Genomic DNA, 14,194 nt, shown 5'->3' with positions numbered 1-14,194 from the left:
TAGACTGTTCAAGTGTGTATGTTTGCCTTTTAAAATGTAGGTGAATTTTGTGCTTTGTATTATAATTGTATCATTATACCTGAGCCAAACGATTTCTGATAATAAAGAAGAATATCACAAAAAGAATGCTAAGTGTATTTTCAGAATCTTGAGTCTTGAAAAATTACATTCTCTCAGATTCTCTTTCCATTTTTCTTAATCCACTTCACACTTTTCCTGTGACTATGTATACTTATATGTCTTCTTCAAATATAAAGTCTCTATTATTTTTTACACTGAGCCTATCATTTTATTGCCTACTGGGTGTTTTTTTTATTTTTTAAAATTATCTCTGCTTACTTATTGCATAGAGACAGCCAGAATTGAGAGAAAAGAGGGAGACAGAGACAGAGAGAAACCTGTAGGCCTGCTTCACTATTCATGAAGCTTTCCCCCTGCAGCTGGGGACCAGGGGTTCAAACCTGGGTCCTTGTGCATTGTGACATGTGCACTCAATCAGGTGTGCCACCCCCCTGGAGTGTTTTATAACAGGTTTCCCATGCTAACCAAAGAAAGAAGGCAGACTGCTGGGAAGTTGGTGAAGAGACAAGGATTGATCTGGTGGCCTCCTGTAGTCACTCTGTCTCCTCTGCCACCAATCACTGCTGCAGAGAGGACTGTGTCACTAGTAACCACCTTCCATTCTTCCCTTTGTTCAAAAGGAAGATAGACTTTTAAGTTATAGAATGCTGGATACACTGGCTAAGAGAAAGCAAAATGGAGCATGAGTACAGAAAGAATCTGCATACCCATAATTTTTTCCCATTTATTGGAGGGCTAATGGTTTACAGTATAGTTGTACAACCTCACCCCATGATAGGTGTCTGCAAGACACTCTCTCACCCAACTGAAGCGCTTTCCATCATCATACTTAGGATCTCATCACCCATTTCCCATAACTTTCCCCCCTTGCCCAGAGTCTTTTTTTTTTTTTCCTCCAGGGTTATTGCTGGGCTCGGTGCCTGCACCATGAATCCACCGCTTCTGGAGGCCATTTTCCCCCCTTTTTTTGTTGCCCTAGTTGTTGCAGCCTCATTGCGGTCATTATTGCCATTGTTGATGTTGCTTTGTTGTTGGATAGGACAGAGAGAAATGGAGAGAGGAGGGGAAGACAGAGAGAGAGGGGGAGAGAAAGATAGACACCTGCAGACCTGCTTCACCGCCTGTGAAGCGACTCCCCTGCAGGTGGGGAGCTGGGGGCTCGAACCGGGATCCTTACGCCGGTCCCTCCGCCCGACCCCCATCTTTTTTTTTTTTTTTGGCTGGGTACTAAAGACATTTTTTAATTTAAAAAAATTTATTTATAAAAAGGAAACATTGACTAAACCATAGGATAAGAGGGGTACAACTCCACACAATTCCCACCACCAGAAGAGAGTCTTTTAAAAAATATATTTGTTTATTTATTTATTCCCTTTTGTTGCCCTTGTTTTTTTTAATTGTTGTAGTTATTATTGTTATTGATGTCGTCATCGTTGGATAGGACAGAGAGAAATGGAGAGATGAGGGGAAGACAGAGTGGGAGAGAAAGATAGACACCTGCAGACCTGCTTCACTGCTCGTAAAGTGATTCCCCTGCAGGTGGGGAGCCAGGGGCTCGAACCGGGATCCTTACTCCGGTCCTTGTGCTTTGCGCCACAACCTGCTGTGCCACCGCCCGACTCCCTCAAATTCTATTCTTGTTCTTGCTGGGTGGTCTAATACCTAATAACTGGTCTATCTTCAGCTGTCAACTTTCTGCTTTTTTTGAGATGGGTGTGAAAATCCTTTTAATTTCCCTCTGCTTCCACCAGCTCACAGTGATGAACTCTATCCCAGCCTGAAACACTGTAGCAAGCCTGGCTGCCACTTCACTGAGGAAAGCTTCCGAGTTGTGAGATCTCTCTCTCTCACCCCTCTCTCTCTCTTTGTTTCTCTGTATTTCTTTCTCTGAAAGAATAGAAAAGAGCAGACAACAAATAGGATATGTAAGAAAAGGCTAGGTCTCCCCTTCAAAGGAACACAAATAGAACAATTGGTTGGGAATTTTTAAAAAAGATTTTACTTATTTATTAATTAGAAATATAGGAGGAGAGAGAGAGATCCAGACATATGTGTTGCCAGGGATTGAACTTGAGACCTCGTACTTGAGAGTCCAGTGCTTTATCCACTGAGCCACCTCCCAGACTACGTAAAAATTATTTTTAAAATAAATTATTATCATTTAGGGGCTGAGTGGTGGCACACATGGTTGAGCACATATGTTACAATGCTCAAAGACATGGATTTGAGCCTCCAGTCCCCCCCTGCAGGGGAAAGCTTGCAAGTGTTGAGGCAGTGCTGCAGTTGTCTCTCTGTCTCCCTCCCTCCCTATCTCCTTCCCTCTCTATTTCTGGCTATGTCTACCCAATAAATAAAGATTAGAAAAACAAAGAAATAAAGTGCTGTCATATGTATCTCCATGTGCTCACTATTTCTGCACTCTTTAGGTTCTGATAATATTTACTTGCAGTGCTCACTAATCCTTCACTAGAGACCTCAGATTCTCTGAGATGACTGTAAGCTCTGCAAAGCTCCGCCAAGGGTGGAGGAGACAGTTCTGCGTCAGATATAAAAAGAGAGAGAGAGAAAGACCAAGCGGTGGTGCACCAGTTGAGTGTACATGTTACCATTTGCAAAGACCTGGGCTCAAGGGTTCAAGCATCCACTTCCCATCTGTAAGTGGGATGATACTCCATGAGTGATGAAACAGGTCTGCAAGTGTCTCTTTCTGTCTCCCTCTTTTCCTGTCAATTTCTTTCTGGCCCATGTAACAAAAATAGAAGAAAGAAGGAGGAGGAGGAGAAGAAGAAGGAATAAAAAGCAGTGAGGGGAGAGTGTGGGGTTTGCTCTGCTGCCTGTTGGCTGCATGCCCTTTTGCAAAACAATAAATGCTTTGCTTCAACTCCTCATATTCTGTCTTGACCATTTTAAATGGACTTTATCTACAATATAGGTAACCAACTGCACAAGAGGATAGGTAACTAATTGCATCTTACTGATATAAACCTGACTGACTTAATTCTCACATTACATGTAAATGTGACAGAGATTGGCAAATGGGGAAACAACAACACCCTCCCCCAAACGCAACTAAATACTGGCTGCTGGAAGCAGCACTATATTATTAAATATACACTAATAAAGCAGCACTTTATTATTCTAAAGCACTTATTTCTCATTACAAATAAAGAGAAAGGCCCGAAGACCATGCTGAACATGCAGCACCAGGGGGCTAACTCAGGGACTCTGTAGCCCTTGAGCCCCCACTCTGCCCCAGAAACCCCACTTTACTAGTACTTGTTCTTCTTCTAGCGTTTGCCCTTCTTCCATAGACAGTCAACAGCGTCAGGTTGAAAGCTGTCAGGAGCTGCTTGTTGCTGGCTTTGAAAGTGACTGGGATCCATGTGGATTCAGTCGGCTAGGAAGGATCGTCAGTTTCCCCCAATGAATGGGTACTCACGGGATGCACCACGAGAAGGTCGATCCAATGCATCCCTTTACTAGTACTCATAAATAGTTAAAGAAAACTACATTACAGGATGCAGAAAGATAGCCTCATTCATGCCTGAGGCTCCAAGGTCCCAAGTTCAATCCCCCACACCATCATAAGCCAGAGTTAAGCAGTGCTCTGATCGCTTCACTCTGTATCTCTCTTCCATTATAAATAAAATATGTTTTTTAAAAAACACATTACATAGAGATGTAAAAGAAAGCCCCAAGGGATGGGGAGAGAGCATAATGGTTATGTAAAGAGACTTTCATACCTGGGGCCCCAAAGTTCTAGGTTTGAGCCATCCCCTCCCCCATCACTACCATAAACCAGAGCAGTGCTCTGGTTAAAATTAAAATAAGAAGAAAGATGCAAGTAAGTCAAATATCTAGAGATGAAAAATAAGTCATCCATTCCCTGGCTATTACTGGTGGCAAGAATAGAAGGACTTGTAGATTAGTGAATTTGTAGATTCAGTCATGTGAGAGATGGTTAGGTCTTCTCTTCAAAAGAACATGAATAGAACAACTGTTTAGTACAAAACTTCTTTTTATAAATTGTTATCTATGACCACCTGTGGCCAGTAGTTTTGTACTCTTTTAAAAATATATTTATTTATTTATTTTCCCTTTTGGTGCCCTTGTTTTTATTGTTCTTTGTAGTTATTATTGTTTTTGATGTCGTTGTTGCATAGGGCAGAGAGAAATGGAGAAGAGGGGAAGACAGAGAGAAGGAGAGAAAGAAAGACACCTGCAGACCTGCTTCACCGCATGTGAAGCGACTCCCCTGCAGGTGGGGAGCGGGGGCTTGAATGGTCCTTACACTGGTCCTTGCGCTTTGTGCCACGTATGCTTAACCCACTGCGCTACCGCCCGACCCCCTTAGTTTTGTATTCTTTAGGTCAGCTCCTTGCAGGGCTTGCTAGTCCTCCAGCAGAGACCCTCAGACTCTCTTCCTCCTTTCCTTATTTAGGCAACGGGGAGATTGTGAGCTGGTGAAGGCGGTGTCACACCTGCTGTTTGACACAAAGCTGGAGGTCCTAGACTAAACCAAAACCACTCAGCCTTTTGTTTATACTAATGGCTATATTGATTACTGGATTTATTGGCTATTTCCAAATTCATCCTGAGTATTCCAAGAAAAATTTCTTAGATGACTGCTGTGGAAGCCTAGGGCTTTACAGGAATCAGAAATTGACGATTGTACAAAGCTATGTAATGTTACTAAAGAGGTTCAGAACATGACAATTGGCCAATTCATGGACAAGTTGACTATGGGAGAGTTACTTGCACCTCTTGTCACCTCAGCATCCACACCATTGGGTAGAAAAGGTTAGAGGAAAATATAGTGTTGGGTTCTTCCCACGGCACAAGGTCTGCCTTGGGTAGCTTATAGAATAGGTGGTAGACTGTGGTTTCCCCCAAAAGTATAAAGGTCCTTACCAACTGCTCCCACCTACTGATCCCCTCTTGTTACAAGTATCTATGATGACCATAGTCATGTGGTTAACATTAAGGGCAAATGGGCTGAAGTTAATTAGTTGCCATTTATGGATAGACTAGCAAGGTCCCATCCCCCTTGGTGTTTGCTTTCCTGAGAATAGAAAACTGCTATCATTAGGCATGTTAATAAATACTATGAAAGGCAGGTTGTTTACCTGAAACAGAAGGGTTCATAAATAGAGATATTAATCAAGATGCTATAAACAAGATAATTTGCTTCATAGACACTGACCTTTTAGAAACAATAGATGCTTTATAGAAACCTCATGATATTCCAAGAAGCTTGCTCAAGAAAAATACGTTATAATTAAGATACAAACCAATAGGTAACAATAAAAGTTTATATTATTGACTGCTAAAATAAAAGGCTGTTATAGAAATAAATAAGAGAATCAGGAAAGTTCAGAGAAGGTCCAGTACAGGAGGTGGTTGATGGTAAGAATCAAAATAGAAACTTGTGAAGCCCTACTCTGTAGACTGTAAAAAGGTTTTTGTTTATGAATTTTATGTTAAACAGCTGTGCAAAGGATTCTTCGAAAATAATGAACTGACGCAAGTTGTATCCAGGTGAAAAACATATAAAAATAAAACTCTGCAGAGAAAAAGCAGAGATGTCTCTCTCCTGCTCTTGAAGCTGTAGACATGTCTCTCACCTCATTCATGCCGACTCTCCTCCTCCTTTGGGGACCCTAGTAGCCTGCTGAGCTCAGCTGGCCCCCTGGCAGTGAGCTCTGAAGCCCAGCCCAGGGGTGGAGGAGACAGCTCTGTGTCAGGTGTAAAAGATGGGAAAAGGCTGAAGGGGGAGCACTGCTGCCTGACGGCCACTGTTGGTGGCACTCTCTTTTGCAAAAGAAAAAAATGCCTTGCTTCAATTCCTTATTTTTTTCCTTGATAAGTAATTTTAATTGGATGTCATTTACAACAGTCATAATGTAATGGGATAGAATTCTCCACACAGAAATCACAATACTCCACACCAAGTCAGGCGGTTGAATATGAATTTTAATTAAGCCTACTCAGCTGAGGGTCCAGACCTGAGAAAACTCGCGCAGGAGCTACCCAAGGACTGAACGCCCAAGCACAGTCACAAGCATCTTTTTATACTTTTTGCAGCATATGCCAGCATTGGTTCCAAACAATAGTTTTGCACAGGTTCTGGGACTTGGCTCATTTACCTGAAATCTGACAACTGGGGGGCTTTTAGACTTGCACCACATCTTGGTACAAAAACTTCTTATTTTCCCAGAAACAAACATCCTACCTGACTGAAAGTAGCAGGGTTTATAGAAGTGGAAAGTTAGCAGTATTCCTACTCTAGATCTGGTTAATTTTTAACTGTTCTATTGTTCTGGTGCCTAACCACCACCCAGGTCTTGTCTCTGAACTAGCAATTTCTTGATTATATCTGCACCCATTTTTCCTTGGTTGTACCTATATCCATTTTTAACCCTCACAATACAAACTTTCCAGGAGACAGCATATTGTATGCAAAAGACTTTCATGCCTGAGGCACTGAAGTCCCAGCATTACTTGAACTGGATGTGAGCAGTGTTCTACAAGGGGTGTTTGGGGGGGGGGGAGGAGAAAACTATCTAGAGGGCCAGGAGAGACCTCATTGGTAGAGCACATTTACCGTGCACCAGGACCAGACAGGTGAGCTTCTAAAAGGCTATATTGTAAAGTCTGGGTCAGGAGTTCAGGTGTTTGGAATGGAGAGGTAAGCAAGGTTTGGTCTACTGGAAGGCAGCAGGCTTTGAAATGGCTGTCTCCAAGAGAAGTTGCTACCTGGTCATAGATAAAGGACTGGGGTGAGTGGCAGCCTTGCCCAGGAGTTGACACACTTTTAAGACTCAGAACTTCCCTCCTCAGCCGCCATCCATACTTGTGAAGATCTTGTGAGCTGCAGAACTGAGTGCATTGAGTCAAAGCATTTCAATGCAGTTTCTCCTGATTTGTCTGCAGCCTTGAACAGCGCCAGCACCAGCAGGCCAGAGTGGGGCTGTGGGTGGGTTTCTGGGTCTGGAGAGCTCTGTGGGGGGTGTTTTTGCCTCGTGGCACTCTGGAGGTTCCTGGTTGAACAAGCGGGTGAGACTTACAGCTGAGGGTTTGGCGTGGGCCCTGTGTCCAGCGGTCTGTGTTGGCAGCTTTCTGTTCCTTACACAATATAATTTAAAAAAAAAAAAATCAGAGAGGAAGAGAGGATTTTTCAGTGCTGGAAAACGGAAAGTCCACAGAGCAGGAGCAGAGCTTTGCCCAGTGCAATAAGTGGAGGTGAATCACGTTGTCCTCTTTGGCCAGAGATCTGGAGAGTTTGGGTTTTCTCATGCTACACATAAATTCATTCCTTTCTACAGGGGAAAAGAAAGTTTCTGTACTTAGCCCAGTAAGTAGAGAGAGGTGATAAGAGCAGCTAGGCTTGGGAAGGGCAGGGAATCGAACTGGGGCTTGCAGATGGAAGAATCACTGTCCTATGTTGAGCCACCTGGCGGGCTGCTCCATCTGGGCATGAGTTAACAATCTGAGGACTTGTATTGAAAGAAGACCTGGGTTGGAGAGGTTGGAGAGATAACATAGTGGTTATGCAAAGGCTTTCCTGCCTAAGGTTTCAAGGCTCCAGGTTCAATCCCCAGCTCCACAATAAGTCTGAGCTGAGTAATGCTCTGGTCTCTCTCTTTCTCTCTGTGTTCTCACTGCATCATTACTAAAAATAATTATTAAATAAAGAACAGTAAAAATATTTTTAAAAAGACCTTGGGCTGGGGAGATAGCTTAGTAGATAGCTCTGGTCTCTCTCTTTATCCATCTCTCTATCCCTCTCACTCTTGCTTCCTCTCTCTCTCTCTCATTCATAAAAATAAAAATAAAATTAAAAATATTAACAAGAAATATAGAAGATCTTGGTCTTAGGAGACGTCTTAGTAGTTATGCAAAAAACCTTCATGCTTGAGGCTTCGGGAACTCAAGTTCAACCCCCAGGACCTTGGTTGGTGAGCTGAGTGGTGTTCTGGTATTTCTCTCTGTGTCTTTTTCACTGGATCTATTTCATGAACAGGAAATGAAGACATTATTAGGTGGTCCGGGAGCTGGCACAGTGGATACAACATTGGACTTTCAAGCATGAAGTCCCATGCTCAGTCCCCAGCAGCACATGTACCAGATTGACATCTGGTTCTTTCTATCTCTTCTCCTGTCTTTCTCATTAATAAATAAAGAAAATATTTTTTTAAATAAGTGAAATACGGCATCGACATAACACAGCAAGGCCCCTGCTGGATGCGCCTTGCTCCCACTGGACAGCCCCTTGGTCTGGACTTATTGTTGATTTGGGCAGGGTGTTTGCAGTCTGTTCACATGATCTCTTCTTGGAAGCTTCCTTCCCAGGAGGTAGAGAGAGGCAGGAGACAGAGTTCACTGGGCAAAGCACCCAGCTTGCGTGGTTGAGGCTCCAGGTTCCCTGGCCTGGCAGGGTGGCCACTAACACAGAAGGGTCCTGCAACTCTGCCTTGGCTCCCCCTCTCTCTGTGCCATGGGCCAGTCCCTTTCTGTATCCTGCACTGTTCAATCCCGCTTCCAGGAAAAAAGCACTTTTGAGAACCTCTGCTGGGGTGCTGGGTTGTGAGGAACCTGGTGGAGTTCCCAGACTTCAGTGCTCAAGGGCCAGGGTTTAAGCCCTGTTGTTCCCCACCTGCAGGGGGAGGAGGAGACTTGAAGCCAATCTGTGGGTGTCTCTTTCTCTCCACCTCTCTATCTCACCTTCCCCTCTCAGTCACTCAGTGGACTTTATTTATTTTTCATTATGCAGATGGAAGAATCACTGTTCTACGTTGGAGAACATCTAGAATGGTGTTCTTCTGGAATGGTGGTCAACTGGCAGGCTGCTCCATTCCAGGCACGAATTAACAATCTGTGGATCTGGGACCAAGTGGTGGTGCACCTGGTTAAGTGCACACACTACAGTGTGCAAGAACCTGGGTTCAAGTCCCTGGTCCCCACTTGCAGAGGGGAAGCTTCATGAGCGGTGAAGCAGGGCTGCAGGTGTCTCTCTGTCTCTTTCCCTATCTACTCCTTCCCTCTCAATTTCTGTCTCTATCTAATAATAAATAAATAAATACATAAAAAAATCTGTGAACTCGTATTGAATCTGGGGTTGGAGACTTTGCAGAGATAGCATAATAGTTATGCAAAGGCTTCCCTGCTTAAGGCTCCAAGGCTCCAGGTTTAGTCCCCAGCTCTACCATAAGTCTCAGCTGAGCAGTGCTCTGGTCTCACTTTTTCTCTCTGTTCTCTCTTTCATTACTAAAAATAATAATCAAATAAAATACAATGCAATATTTTTAAAAAGAAGACCTTGGGCTGGGGAGATTGCTTAGTAGATAGTATCTTCCTCTCTTTATCCACCTCCCTACCCTGCTCTCTCTCTCTCATTCCTAAAAGTAAAAATAAAATAAAAAATATAAACAAGGGAGTCGGACGGTAGCACAGTGGGTTAAGTGCATGTGGCGCAAAGCGCAAGGACCAGCCGGTTCAAGCCCCCGGCTCCCCACCTGTAGGGGAGTCACTTCACAAGTGGTGAAGCAGGTGTCTATCTTTCTCTCCCCTTCTCTGTCTCCCCTCCTCTCTCGATTTCTCTCTGTCCTATCCAACAACAATGACAGCAACAACAACAATAATAATTACAACAATGATAAAAAAAACAAGGGCAACAAAGGGGGAAAAAAAGGCCTCCAGGATCGGTGGATTCGTGGTGCAGGCACCGAGCCCCAGCAACAACCCTGGAGGCAATATATATATATATATATATATATATATATATATATATATATATATATATATATATAATATAGAAGACCTTGGTCTTAGGTGACATCTTAGTAGTTATGCAAAAAACCTCCATGCCTAGCATAAACCTGTGGGACTACATCAAATTAAAAGGCTTCTGCACCACAAAAGAAACCACTACCCAAACCAGGAGACTCCTCACAGAATGGGAGAAGATCTTTACATGCCATATATCAGACAAGAGGTTAATAACCAAAATATATAAAGGAGCTTGCCAAACTCAGCAACAAGAAAATGAATAGCCCCATCAAAAAATGGGGAGAGGACATGGACAGAATATTCACCACAGAAGAGATCCAAAAGGCCGAGAAACACATGAAAAAATTGTTATTAAAGTTTGGGGGCTCCAGCAGGCCGGGCTAGCATCGCGGCGGTAGAGAGAGACTCGAGGACACACGGCTGGACTGAGAAGCTGCAGTTTAATCTTAATTCACGAACAGGCAAATCACCACACCATGTGCTTCTCCATCATTCTCCCTCTGCTGGGACTCTGGACGTCCTTAGCATAGGGGGCACGAAACTAGCAAGGGCCAAACCAATTCTCTCAGAGTTGGGGGGAAGGGGAACAAACCAATATGAAACATAGCAACAATTCCCCCTTCTGTTTTTAACTAAATGACCACAGTATCAGGGGTGTGGGGTGAACAGAAACCTATATCGTACAGGCATTTTCAAAAAAGAAACTGGCACAAACATGGAGAAACATGTAAGCGAGTAATAAGAACCAGTGTGCTGCCAAGGGAAGGCCTGAGGGGGCCATTTTTTGCCTCTGTGGGCAAAACTTTATCAGCTTAAAAAAAACATTTCCTGCCTCTGGGGGGCGTACTTGTCTCGACGGGCATTTTTTAGCATGGGGGGAGGGTGAGGCCTAGAGTCCCAAGGCATGGCAGCAGTCAGTCTTTGAGAAACCCAGCAGCATAAGGGAAGCTGCTAGTTTTGTGCAAAGTGTCCGAGGTGTACCAGTGAGTCCGATAGAAGTCCAAAACAGATGTCCACCGAAGAACTGCCAGGGGGTGAATTGTTGTACATCTGTCTCGATGGGGAATGTCAGCCATCGGAATTCTGCTTTTCTGTAGAGAACTCGACAGCTGCAATTCACTTACTTATGAAACAAAACTTGTAGCAGGTTAGAAGTTTACCACAATTGATAACTCTATCACAATTGGAAGTCTCTTCCAACATGATTCTAAGGCTATTTAAAGTTTAAACAATAAAATGTGGAAAGGCAAACATGAACCATAGAAAGAAAAAGGCCTCAGGCATGAGAATTATTAGCATAACCATAGTGCAATCTAACGTTTCTAATTGAGAAGGAATTTGAGAGTTTTAGATATCAACAACATCTTTTTAACCTTTTGTTACACCCATTCAAGATGGAGACACACCCTAGGTGTGCGCAGGTTTTTTTTAAGACCAACTTAGTTAAAATATATTGATTTTAAACTAATTTTTACCTCAGACTTTAAATGTAAGTTAATTTTATCTTTATGAGAATTACGTTGAAAACCTTTTTAATTTAACTTTGTCTGGTAAGAATTTAGCCTTAAAGTTACATTTTTAACCTTAAAGTTAATGTTACCAAACTTTAAACACACACGTAAACATGATCTTTAATACACAAGGAGAGAAACTTTTGTTACAAAGACATGTCATTTCAAACACGAATTCAGATCTGTACTGTCTTAGCCTTTCAGGGAGTGCGTTGTCCAGCGGTGGCCTCTTGGGCAGCTTCACTTCTAAGAATTGCAGGTTGTGATCTCTGCACGACTCTCTGTGTATTCTAGCTCGTCTGCCTTCAGACCTGAGCTGGAGATCTCGGCCAGGGGGCCCAGTTTTGGCAGGGAGCCCACGGTCTCCGGGGGGGGGGGGTCCCGGGGTCTGCCCAGACTTCATAGCAGGAGGGCGGACAGGCCAGCTGTGCAGAAGGCACGGCCTGAGGTGCCACGGGGTGGTGGCCAGGATAGGCTGCCGTGGCCCTGCCCCATGGCCCTGCCATGTCGGCCGAGCAGCATGGAGGGAGCTGGCGCCCAATGCCCCGCACCACGCAGCTGAAAGCTGGCTCCTGCGGGCTGGTGTTGGGCGGAAACCACAGAGTGGTCCAGAGATAAATGTTCCAGAAACAGCGAAACAGTCTCGTAAAGAAAGGGCAGAGGTCTTTGGAGATCTCTTCACAAGCAGAAGAGAAGGCCATAGTACATAGGTAGCCAAATTGTCTTCACTTATCTGAGAGATGCTCAGGTCAGGTCCACATGGGCGCCATTTGTCATTAAAGTTCGGGGGCTCCAGCAGGCCGGGCTAGTGTTGCTGCAGTAGAGAGAGACTCGAGGACACATGGCTGGGCTGAGAAGCTGCAGTTTAATCTTTATTCACGAACGGGCAATCACCACACCATGCGCTTCTCCATCATTCTCCCTCTGTCGCTGCTGCTGGGACTCTGGGCCTCCTTAGCATAGGGGGCAGGGAGAAAAAGGGGTACGAAACTAGCAAGGGCCAAACCAATTCTCTCAGAGTTGGGGGGAAGGGGAACAAACCAATATGAAACATAGCAACAAAAAATGCTCCAAGTCTTTGATTGTCAGAGAAATGCAAATAAAGATAACAATGAGATAACACTTCACTCTTGTGAGAATGTCATACATCAGAAAAGGTAGCAACAGCAAATGCTGGAGAGGGTGTGGGGTCAAAGGAACCCTCCTACACTGCTGGTGGGAATATAAATTGGTTCAACCTCTGTGGATAACAGTCTGGAGAACTCACAGAAGGCTAGAAAGGACCTACCCTATGACCCTGCAATTCCTTTGCTGGGGATATATTCTAAGGAACTCAATACATCCATCCAAAAAGATCTGTGTACACATATGTTCTTAGCAGCACAATTTGTAATAGCCAAAACCTGGAAGCAACCCAGGTGTCCAACAACAGATGAATGGCTGAGCAAGTTGTGGTATATATACACAATGGAATACTACTCAGCTGTAAAAAATGGTGACTTCACCGTTTTCAGCCAATCTTGGATGGACCTTGAAAAAATCATGTTGAGTGAAATAAGTCAGAAACAGAAGGATGAATATGGGATGATCTCACTTTCAGGCCGAAGTTGAAAAACAAGATCAGAAATGAAAACACAAGCAGAACCTGAAATGTAATTGGCATATCGCACCAAAGTAAAAGACTCTGGGTTGGGTGGGTGGGGAGAATACAGGTCCATGAAGGATGATAAATGACATAGTGGGGGTTGTATTGTTAAATGGGAAACTGGGGAATGTTATGCATGTACAAACTATTGTACTTACTGTTGAATGTAAAACATTAATTCCCCAATAAAGAAATAAATTTAAAAAAGAAAAAAAAAAAGAAAAGAAAACACAAGTAGAACCTCAACTGGAATTGGCATATTGCACCAAAGTAAAAGACTCTAGGGTGGGGGGGAAGAGAGTACAGGTTATAGAAGGATGACAGAGGACCTAGTGGGGGTTGTATTGTTATATGGGAAACTGGGGAATATTATGCATGTACAAACTATTGTATTTACTGTTGAATGTAAAACATTAATTCCCTAATAAAGAAATAAAAAAAAGAAAACTGAGAAGCCAGAAAAAAAGAAAAAACTCAGGAAGAGAGGTAACTAAGATATTTATTGAGCTATAAACATTTTTACAAAAAAAACCCAAAAACCTTCATGCCTGAGGTTTCAAGAACTCTGGTTCAATCCTGAGGACCTTGATTGGTGAGCTAAGCCATGTTCTGGTATTTCTCTCTGTCTTTCTCACTGGATCTTTGTCAGGAGATGTAAATGAAGACACTATTCAGAGAAATATGGGAGCCTTTTGATTGGTGCTAGACTACTCTGAAAAATACAATCTATCATCTATCTTCTTCTCCTTTCCTTTTCTCACTGCCTTATCAAATAGGTATATATATATATATATATGTAAACAGAAAGAAAGGAAAAGGGATGGAGATATAGGGAGAGAGACACCTAGCTTTCCCCCTGCAGGTGGAGACTATAGCTTGAACCCTGGTCATTGAGCACTATAATATGTACACTCTGCCAGGTTCAGCATCACCCAGTCCCCCAAATTATTTCTGATTAAAAAAAGGATATCACAAAAAGAATAAGTGTATACTTGGAAACTTTGAGTCTGGAAAAATTGACTTTCTTTATCTCTTTGCATTTTTCTTAATCCCTACCCAACTATACTTGGGGGCTGGGTGGTAGCACATCTGACTGGGGGCTGGAACCCAGGTCCTTAAGTACTGCAACATATATGCTCAACCAGGTGCACTGCCATTTGGCATCTTG

This window comes from Erinaceus europaeus, chromosome 1, assembly GCF_950295315.1.
Source record: "Erinaceus europaeus chromosome 1, mEriEur2.1, whole genome shotgun sequence".
NCBI lineage: Eukaryota > Metazoa > Chordata > Mammalia > Eulipotyphla > Erinaceidae > Erinaceus > Erinaceus europaeus.
Note: the sequence above shows the minus strand (reverse complement) of the source record.